A 10916-nucleotide genomic window follows, 5' to 3' on the forward strand; every position below is an offset into this window, starting at 1 on the left:
CACAAAAATAAGGAAGACAAGGGTTTGGTTCCTTTCAATGCATACCCCATAGGCTTTTTTGATGGGGCATCACAAGGAGGGAGATGCGGGTGTGGAATTTGGATTAAATATGCCGAAGACCAAGAGTTTTGGATACACTGGTAAGCGGGAGAGGGATCGAGCATGAAAGCAGAATCCATTGCTTTATGGGGGTTAATCTGGTTCACAAATTTCATGGGTATCCCACACATACACATCTATGGAGATTCCTGATGTATCATTGACCATATCATGGGAAAAAACAATATACAATAGAATTCACTTCAAGGCTAGTTAAGTCGAATAGAAGAGTTATGGGCCACTTTCCAGGAATCCACCATACAACACATCAACCGGGACTACAACAAGAATGCAGACAAGATGTCAAAGAAGGGTCTACTGGATACATTAGATGGATTACATATTCAGATAAAAATGATGACAAGGATGATAGAAGCTGGATGTCTCCTCCTGCTTGGGTAGAACATTCTCTCTTTTCTTTCCTGAGCAACTAGAACAACACAGATAAGTATCTTCTAATATATTTTTTGCTCTACATTTTTGTATATGGCAAATATGTAAAAAATGACACACTAACGCTTTTGCACATAGAAGACAATGTTAGATGACAATGTTTGATAATGAGCACTGTTTGGATATAACAAAGGCATATAGTTTTGTAAATAATGTGGTATGGGGCCAGCTTTTAAAAGATGCATATAGATATGATCCTGAACAGCTTGATATCGATAGATTATTCCTGGTATATGTTGTTAATATGTATTGTTTTATATAATACAAAACATACGCTTTTTTCATGCTGGAAAAAATAAAACAATTAATCATTCTAATCAAAACCTAAAACCCAAATATATTTATTTTATTTTTAAAATTTATTTTTTATTTATATTTATTTTGACCCAATCACAATCAAAATGTTTAACCTTTGACTTTGATAAAGTTTGAGAGCACATAGTATGTGAGAACACCTTTCTCTCTTTAATAAAAATATCTTTCTTCAAATTTATATCAAAGAGAGGGGGTTGTCGACACATTTTTCAAGATCAAAGGATCATTTTTTTCCATGGTATATTTGTAGATAATGGAAGAATTATTTGATAGATTTTATTTGATTTTAGGTGGTTGATACTAAAATATTTAGTGTTAATCTAAGGGTGGTTTTAATTTTTTTAAAAGAAATTTTAGTTTTTTAATTCATTTCTAAAGAGAAGGTAGTGAATAAGATTTCCGCTGGTTGCTAACTTTTTAATATATTTTACCATGTGAATTTATAAAATTTGCTTCAAACATTGTAGTAAAAGAAATTTTGAATCATGATTTTAGCTAGTGGAAAGGAAGAATTTGAAGTAATCTTTGTATGGTGATTAAATAACTTATTTTCTAGATTCGATGCACTTGCTGAAAAGCTACTTTTTCATTATTTATGAGGTAAGGGCCACATATATCATATGAGAATGACTCCTTAGGTCGAGCATTTCTCTCATGCCTCTTCACCTTTAGGGACCATATGAGAATGACTCCTTAGGCCACGCATTTATGTCATGCTCTTACTTTTATGGACTAGGCATACCAATTTAATTAACCAACCAAATAAACACACATTTTTATTCAATTGAATATATATACAAACCAACCACGCACATATATGCACATATATACCCTGTTCAATTGAATAAAAATATGTGTACTTATATAGTTGGTTGGTTAATTAAAAGTTAGTTATATATAAAAAGTTAAAAAAACATCAACAAATCCATTAAAGTCAAGTAGTATCATATTTTTATACCAAACTAGGATTGATACCTCTTAATTAGTTATCATACGTTTAACAAGGGAGCGACTGTCGTTGCGGTAGTACCTGCTGGGAGTGCAAATTCCATGCTAGTTGTAAATTGCTTCAATAACACTGAAAGCTATGATTGTAAAACCTTCGGCTATAATTAAGTTAAAAAAATACATTTCTGAAAAAGTATGCAAAAATCATTTCTACCTTATAAGAGATCAATTCTCAAATCAACTAGTTCATCGTACCTTGAATGATGCTAATAGGAGGGTCTTAGACCAAGAAATTCATGACACCTTAGTCAAAGTTAAAACCTTTAGCAACTGTATTAGCCAATATGCATTTTTAACCAATTTGTGGTTCAAGCACTTCTATAACCTTGAATAATTCTATCACTCGATATTCACTTCCAACAACTCTGATTCTGTTTATCAAACTATCATTTCCGACAAATCTGTTATTTAGTGTAGATGCATAATATAGGCTACAAAGACCTTCAAAAACATTCATTTATGTCGCAGAAAGCACTATGATCGAGCTTTTGTGGTCATTGGATCCTGATTCTTGGTGTGGTATGTACTTATCAAAGGCTACACATTATGTTAAAGGGTGTGGATGTTAAAATTATACATATGAAACTCCTACATCATTAAAAAAACATGCAAGAAGAGAAGCAGGTGCCTTAATAGAATGTTGGCGTCCTACTATTTATCTATGAAAAAAGCCGGAATTCTTCCAAAACTTTCGATCTATAGCAATGCAAAAGGTGTGCATAAAACCATGACTTCTCTGAGCCTTGGATTTTTAGCAGAATAAATGATTTCTACCTTGGCATGTACTGTGTGGTAAAGTCTGTTGTCAAGGCCAGATGGAGGAGCACTCACAACTTCAAGCCCACCTTCTTCTAAGGTCAATAGAAATACACATAGTCTCATCTTCCAAAGTGTTTGTCTAGATTTGAACACCCAAACCCACATAGTTTATTTTCTCTACAGGGCGTTCCCGACTCGACCCTCCATACAACGGAGTTCGATTGCAAAATTTCTTGGAAGAAACATTTGCACTTCGATCAGAGTTCACCTTCATTTTCTCTCTTCCGCTGAAATGTCTTTGATTTTTCGCTCTAGGTGGCCAACGTAATTCATAGCTTCCAGTACTTGTTCTGACACTGGTTTTCCCTGCACAACAGAACATCAAATTTCCAGTGAATAAAACCCTAGAGAATACTGTTGATATCTCGAAACCCTAGATATTGAGCATGAAAAAACATACCCGAAGATTTTCCGTTGGTAGAAATGGATTAGGATTACAGTATACGCATTCGACATCAAATTTGTTTGTGAGGCAGTTATTACAAGAAATGGTGAATGCAATGAGAAAGGACATTTAATTAAACCTTAATCAACATTTGAAAATTACGAAACTTTGCCAACAATTTGCAGACCAGCAAGTGGGTCCGCGATGGTTTGCAACAGATTAGTATTCATTCAGTGACGCCTTCCCAACCAAGTACAAAATCCGGAACCATATCCAAATCAACAACCAAGGATCACATTAAAATGTAAAGAAATGAGTTGGGATCTGTTATTAGACTAAAAAATCTCTTTCTCCAAATGCAACAAAAGCCCAATATATTGTAACCAAAAAGCCACACGTAATTGAGAGTGATTCTAAAATTCATGGATAAATATATGGTTGTAATAACATTCTACAAGTACATAACTCAATGTTTATTAGTCAATGTCCAGAACTATCTAAAATTAATATATTAATTATATAAAATCTTTGAAAACCAAAATAAAACAAAAACACAATTACCAAAGACAAAAATTGTGGAGACCCCACATATAAAAATAAAAAATAACATTCAAACAAATGCCATTCATCTTTCTATTTCGACAGTTGGAAAGTTGCATGCAACTCATTTTACTAGGTTGCTCCTACAAGCATGACAGGGGGCAAGGTTTAGGCACTTGTACATGGCAGGGGCCAAATGATAAGCCCACGGGAAAAAGATGCCCAAAAGAAAGGGACGAGCTAAGGCACTAATGAGTTCTTAGAAGCATATTATGGGCCACAATGTAGGGCTCCGTTGTAGAATTTCCTGTTGTACAGTTTCCAAATGGAGATGAACAGTGGCCAGATGCGAGAATCCCTAAATCGTAGCCATATGCCGAGTAGATGAATGGTTCTTGTAGAGTAAGCCAATACTTCACATGGTCTCCAAAGGCTCGAAAACATTGATCTGCGAAGAAGCCAAAGTCCTCCCTAAAAGAGTGATCAATATATTAGAATCAAATGTCTCGATTTTTCAGAAGACTTTGAAGAAAATTCAGATAGTGAATCTTACATGACTCTTTTGCTAAGAATCCTCCATACTCATTCTCCAGAGCTTGTGGCGAGTCCCAGTTGAACAGTGTAATAAAAGGCTCTATACCTCCATCAAAACTTAGATCGATGTATAAAGTAGGAGACATATGTGATGGGAAGAATCAACACAGGAAAGCCAGTGCGGTATTTTGTATGTGATTTTATGCCAAGTAAAGGTATTATAAGCATAATTCCCTTTCAAATAACATTCATAATTTCCTTTCAGATAGAATTCTTTTGCATCTACTTAATCAATATGCTACAAGAACAACACAATGGCTTGCCTGCACAACATACCTGCCCATAAATTAAAATGCACAATTTTCATTCTATTTGAGGTCGTTCCTGCACGTCCAAGCAAGGAAAAACCAAGGGACTGTGTGTGTGTTTTCCAGTATGTGGTTCACAATTTCTAGCATCATGTTCTGCATGTGCATCAGGGAGTTTCAATTTCTTGCCGATTCTCAAGTCGTTGCGTTGGAGCTGTCGAGAAACAGTAAGGATACACCATACAAGCTTGAGAGAAACATTTTAATGAACTATTAACTATATTTTTGCAATTATTTTGGTTAAAGCAGAGTAGAATCTAACTTACTGTTGATGTTGGCCCAACAATGGAAGTGCATCAGGCAATTTCAATTTCTTTCTGATTCTCAGGCCGTTGCGTGCTTCTGAAACAAGGGCTTCATACTCAAACGGGATCTTAGAGCTGGAATTGTCGAGAAAGAGTAAGCATACATTAGTTGAGGGACAGGAAACCAGTGTTATGACGGACTCTGTTTTGAAGGTAAAATTCATCTGCAAATTTTACCTTTGAAATATGGAATGGAAAGTAAATTTTCTTGGAATTCATAATCGGAATAAACTTGTTTATATGAATTATGGCATGATTGACAATGTCAAAATATTTGGTACAGTTTTTGGGTTAGAGATATGCGCCGATACGATGGTAGGAGACAATATGCGGAGAGGGATTTCTGGAGGTCAAAAGAAAAGAGTCACAACAGGGGAGATGATGGTTGGAGGCGCCAAAGCTTTCATGATGGATGAAATTTCGACGGGGCTGGACAACTCTACCACATATCAGACAATGCAATCCCATGTTCTCCCTTCTTAATTTCCTACTATTTTGTACCAATGCAGAGTAAGATAGCTTATTTGTAAGATAGCTTATTTTTTGGGAAAGGTTTCATATGAAGATGCTTACCAAATAATTCGATGATTCCCTCTTCTTCTTATTTGGTTGGTTGAACCCCTGTAGCAGTGGCTTGCCCTATTTCTTCTATGGTCCTTCCTGAAACATATTAATCTTTATGCTAACATGCACTGGAATGAAGAGTGGATGAACAATCTGTCTGCAATGGAATGAAGAGGGGCAAGAGGGAGCAGGACAACAGTGGAAAATCTGTCTGCAATGGAATGAAGAGCGGCAACAGGGAGCAGGAGGGCAGTGGACAATCTGTCTACAATGGAATGAAGAGGGGCAAGGGGGAGCGGGAGGGCGGTGGAATAGATAGATAAGAAGAGAGGCGACGACAACAGTAAACAACCATGTCAGCACGCAATGCAACATGCCACGAAGCTATGGGCTGCATGTGATATGGAATATGTAGTACAGTACTTTATTCCATGCGCTCTACCATGAGCCATCTAGACATTGGTTAAAACCTTTTTTTGGATCTGTATATTCAACAACTCGGCAATAAGACCTCCAATATAAAACTTTGGATAAAATCAAAAAAACATCAAAGCTCGAAAATAAAAGTTTGGATAAAAGCGAAAAACATCAGTTAAATGCTCTGGTCAACTCGAATTAATAGGGAGTCAACACCAATGCGAACGCTATAGTCCCTGCTATGCCGGAGGCAGGGACTAACAAACAAGGATACATGTTCTTAGATTTGTAACCAACCCAAATTCTTGTGGTAAATGTTTGAACAACTTTTGAATAATATATGATTGTGTAATAGAGTAGAAAGAAGCAACTATTTATTTTTATTTTTTTACTATGACACATTTTGCATTGCTATATAGTAATTTTGTTAAATAATATATTTGAAGATGTGGACAAAAGGAAAAGAGATTTATAGTAATTTGGTTAAAGAATATATTTGAAGATATGGGCAAAAGGCAAAGAGACTTATATCAATTTGGTTAAACATATTTGAAGACATGGGCAAAAGGCAAAGAGACTTATATCTATAAGTACTAAAACTAAAGCTTAATGAAATTCACAAATAATCTATTTTAATATATATATATATGATACAGAAAAAATAACATAGTAAAATTACACAAATAGTAAGAAGAATCTTTTAATTATTAAAGTGATATGTAATTTTTCATGGATATTACATGGACATTTATTCACAACAACTCTACTAAAGTATATTTAAAAATATGAAATCCATAGTATGAGGGTTAATTTTTCCTTAAATTTCTATATTCATTAATTATTGTGTTATGCCTATAGCACATGAAATAGCTAAAATATACAAAATAGAGAATATTGAAATAAAACTCACAAACTACAATGAATAAAAGATATGGTCTAGGAAACCCTTATGAGAGAGAACCTAGTTGGAAGGTGACCATGCTTTGTTCTCTCTTTGGGTCTATGCATGAAGTTGGGTTACACTTTTTGGAAAGAGAGAGCACGTTTTGGGTGAAAAGAAACAACTTGATCGAGCCATTTTAAATGCTCGATCAAGCAATCTTTGAGCCCTTGATCAAGGTGTTTGAGGGCTTAAAGAGAGCCTGATTGAGCTTTCAAACAAACCCTCGTTTGTGCTCTTGTGTAACATGAGGTTATCTAGGAGCTCGATCGAGCCATGCTTTTGAAATTTCCCGCTAATACAACCTAGGAGTGGAATTAAAAAAGTGGCCCGATCAAGCTATGGGCTTCATCAATTCTTAAAGCTAGATCGAGCCCCAAAAGCTAGATCGAGTTGTAGTCTAAATAGAGCCTTAATGCTAAATCGAGCTAAAAATGGCTCGATCGAGCAATCTTTGAGCCCTCTATCGAGGTGTTTGAGGGCTTGATCGAGCTTTAAAGCAAACCCTTGATTGTGCTCTTGTGTAACCTGAGGTTATCTAGGAGCTTGATCGAGCTAGTGGCTCAATTGAGCCATGTTTTTGAAATTTCCAGCTAATTTCCACCTTGATCGAACTATGGGCTTCATTGATTCTTAAAGCTATATCGAGTTGTAGGTTGGATAGAGCCTTAATGCTAAATCAAGCTATAAGCTAGATCAAGCCTTAATGCTAAATCAAGCTATAAGATAGATCGAGCCTTAAAGTTAGATCAAGCCTCTATTTAACCATGTTAAAGGCTCGATCGAGGGGCTATTAAACCTTCAATCAAGTTATTTGAATTTTTATCTCAAACGCTCGATCGAGGCTGTTGTTGAGGGCATAAAAAATAGAATTTTAGCTCTCCCCTTCTACAAACTTCTCTACAACACCATTTTGTACCTTGGCGGATTTAGGGTAGAATTTGTTCTTAAGTGGTGGAGTTGATCATGTTGGATTCATGAAATAATCCTCTATCCCGAATCCTCTATCTAATGGCATATGAATTTGACACTTTTGAATTCATATGATATTATTCATCTAATTTCTTTTACACATAATACTTGAATTTTTTTTGGGCAGTTTAAAAGGGGCTAAATAAAAAATCAATAACATAAAACATACACAATAATTGTTTTTCAAAAAATACCACTATCTTTGTTTATGATTCCTCCTCAAAATGATACTCTTGGTTTTTCAATTTATTTAAACAATCGATTTTTTTTATGCGAACATATGTGCCTACAAAATGCAATTGAAATATTACTTCTCCAACTTCGAAAAATAATAAAAGAATATAATTTTGCATTAAAAAAATATGTATATATGAAAAACTTAGTTCTCCCCGTGTGTGTGTGTGTGTCTATATATATATATATATTGCACATTTTAGACTAAGTTATTCTACATGAACACATGCTTACCTCTTAAGATGTGTGAAAATTGCAAGGAAAAGCATTTCATTTAATGGAAAATTGACAGATTATATGGTACTAATTTTTTTTTGCAAAAAACATCATTAGGACAACAACATAATTCTCCACAAATTATATTTTTACTTTGATTCAAAGTTCACAATGCTTCTATGAATTTTGAGGGCTTCAATTCAATAAAAGAGAATTTTTGAAATTTTATCACCACATTTGGCCCAAAAGTGTAACCAGTCTTCTTACATTCATCCCATTCTTTGAATGGAAATGGATAAAAATACATAGGAGTGAGACTTGTGGCTTGTGGGTTGCTATAGTGGACACACACACTCTCTCTCTCTCTCTCTCTAAGCTACTCCACTCATCTATGAAACAAAATGCTCTCAAATAGAATGGAACCCTTTTTCTTCCTAGTGGTCTAGTTATAACACGATTTGATGGCCTACTAGTGGTTAAGTTTGACTCCAACTCTTAACTAGAATTACAATATTGACACTTTTAGAGTATCCTTCATCATGATCATGTGGTTGGCCCATATTCCATGAATAATAGGGGTTGACTGTTGAGCCTCAACCTTGCACTCATTTACCTATCCTCCCAACAGCTTTTCCCTATTCACTTCTCTCTTTTGTCATCATTTCCTCAATCAACTTGTTCAATTCATTGCATTATATGTCCTTTTAACATGATTTGTTGACTGTGCTAATGATTGACTGTTGGTTTAGAATTTTGGTACAAGTGCTGCAATTCCGCAGCTAATACAGCGTTTCCGCAGCTGTTCAGAGATTCCGCAGCCTTTTTGTTGTTTGCTATACTCCACGTGTCTTCTCAAGGAACGGGCCACATGGGCACGTTGGTATGACTGTGTACATGGTTCGTGTGCTATCAGCTAAGCCAACTCGTTCATATATACCCCCGGTCAACGCAGATGCACCCACGGTCAAACAGCAAAGTTCCAAACGGTGGCACGGCTCTGCGTGAGCAACTGAGACACGGAACCACAGCTGGCACTTCCTCCACGCCACGAAGACAGCAAGGGACAGGATCTAACCATAGATTTACTCCCCATGATGACCGTTTCCTCCAAACGTGCACGGAGTTGCCTGCGTGTTGCTGCATAGTTAATTAGTCAAGACTGTAGTTGCTTAGTTTACGCAGAGGACAGTTTATCTCTGCTGCTATAAATAAAGCGTTTGCATACGCTTAGTAGTTAGTCTTCAAGTTAGTTTTTGGCTGTAATCACTTTGTTTATAAAACTCTGTTTTAAAGACTGTTTCATACAGCGTTTACGCTTTTGTATTTTGACATGCTGATTTAATATAAGAAGACTGTTCCTGTTCATCTCTACGTAGCTGATCTTTAGCTGGTTGAGTGGATGGAGGGCCCCCATCTGCCACAACCTATGTGCAGTAGCATTTAACTTTATTTTCCTGCCTTTCTTTGTTTTCATTTTCACATGTACAATAATGTATAGTTTGATTTCTGCAGTTTTTCATTTCTTTGAACATGTATAATAATGTACAGTTTGGTTTCATGCCTTTACATTTCCAGCACTTTTCAGAACTGATCAGTTTGTTTATGTAGGTGTGTTAGGAGCCCGGGATAGTGTGTTTTTATTTCTTTTTATTACTGATGGTATTTGAAGTTGTCTTGTCTTAGCTGCTGATTTTTACCTTGCTTACTTAGTTTCATTGCCAGTTTACTTTATCAAGTTTTTGACAAGTTGCTTACTAACCTTTTGATGGTCTTCTCATCATAATTGACTAACCTTTATTGGACCAAAATATCATTGAGTGGCAGCTTGGTTTGATTAGCTTTTGGACTCATATTACTGATTCCTTCTTAACTGTTTTTCACATGAACAATTTCAGCTAGAGGCATAATGTTAAGGAAGAATGAAGTGTTATGATTTGTCATTTAAGTTTTGCAGTTAAAGTAGTGTTTTTCACTTTCCATTGAGTTAACATAGATGCTATTTTTGTTCTTATCAGCAGCATAGATAGTGGACTAGTGCCATTAGTCACTTTGTTTAATGCTTTGCTTTCATTTGAAGTTCCAATTCCATTGCAAGTCACTTTTCAAGCTTTCAAGAAACATTTAGAAACCACCATATGCACACACACTCACTCATCTGTTTATAAATCCATCACTCCATCTTAGGAAGATAAGTCAAACACAAACTAAAAACGACAAAAAGAACTAGGAAATGTTGCTTAAGTATATATTGTACACTTCACTTCATCAGCTTACGAGCCCCGGGTTGACAATTTATGATAGCAATTTAGATAACACTAAATTGACCAAACATTTTGGCGCCGTTGCCGGGGAAGTGAAATTAGGTAGCCAATTTCTAAAAAAAATTAAGAAAATTTCAAGAAAGGGAAATTGATAACCTCTCAAAGTATGCTCTCCTCTTGCACCTAGAGTGATTTGGAGGATCAGAAAAGAGAAGGTTATTAGTTTAATAGTTTCTTAAGTATGCTCTCTTCTTGCACCTAGAGTGACCTGGAAGATCAGAAAGAGAATTATTGACCTGACTTGAAGAAAAAAATAAAAAAAAATGACATGCATAGAGCTAGAGATTCTAGGGGAAGGTTTTTAGCTAGAGCCAAGAGTTTGATTTTTACAAGTCCATCTACTTCAAGGAATAGACAAGAGACACCTCCTTCATCTCCAATTGACACTCCTAGCCCTAGGATTCCTGGAATTCAAGAGGCAAGAAT

Source organism: Pinus tabuliformis, chromosome X (assembly GCF_031772625.1).
Source record: "Pinus tabuliformis cultivar Carrire ecotype Pingquan chromosome X, CPIR1, whole genome shotgun sequence".
Lineage (NCBI taxonomy): Eukaryota > Viridiplantae > Streptophyta > Pinopsida > Pinales > Pinaceae > Pinus > Pinus tabuliformis.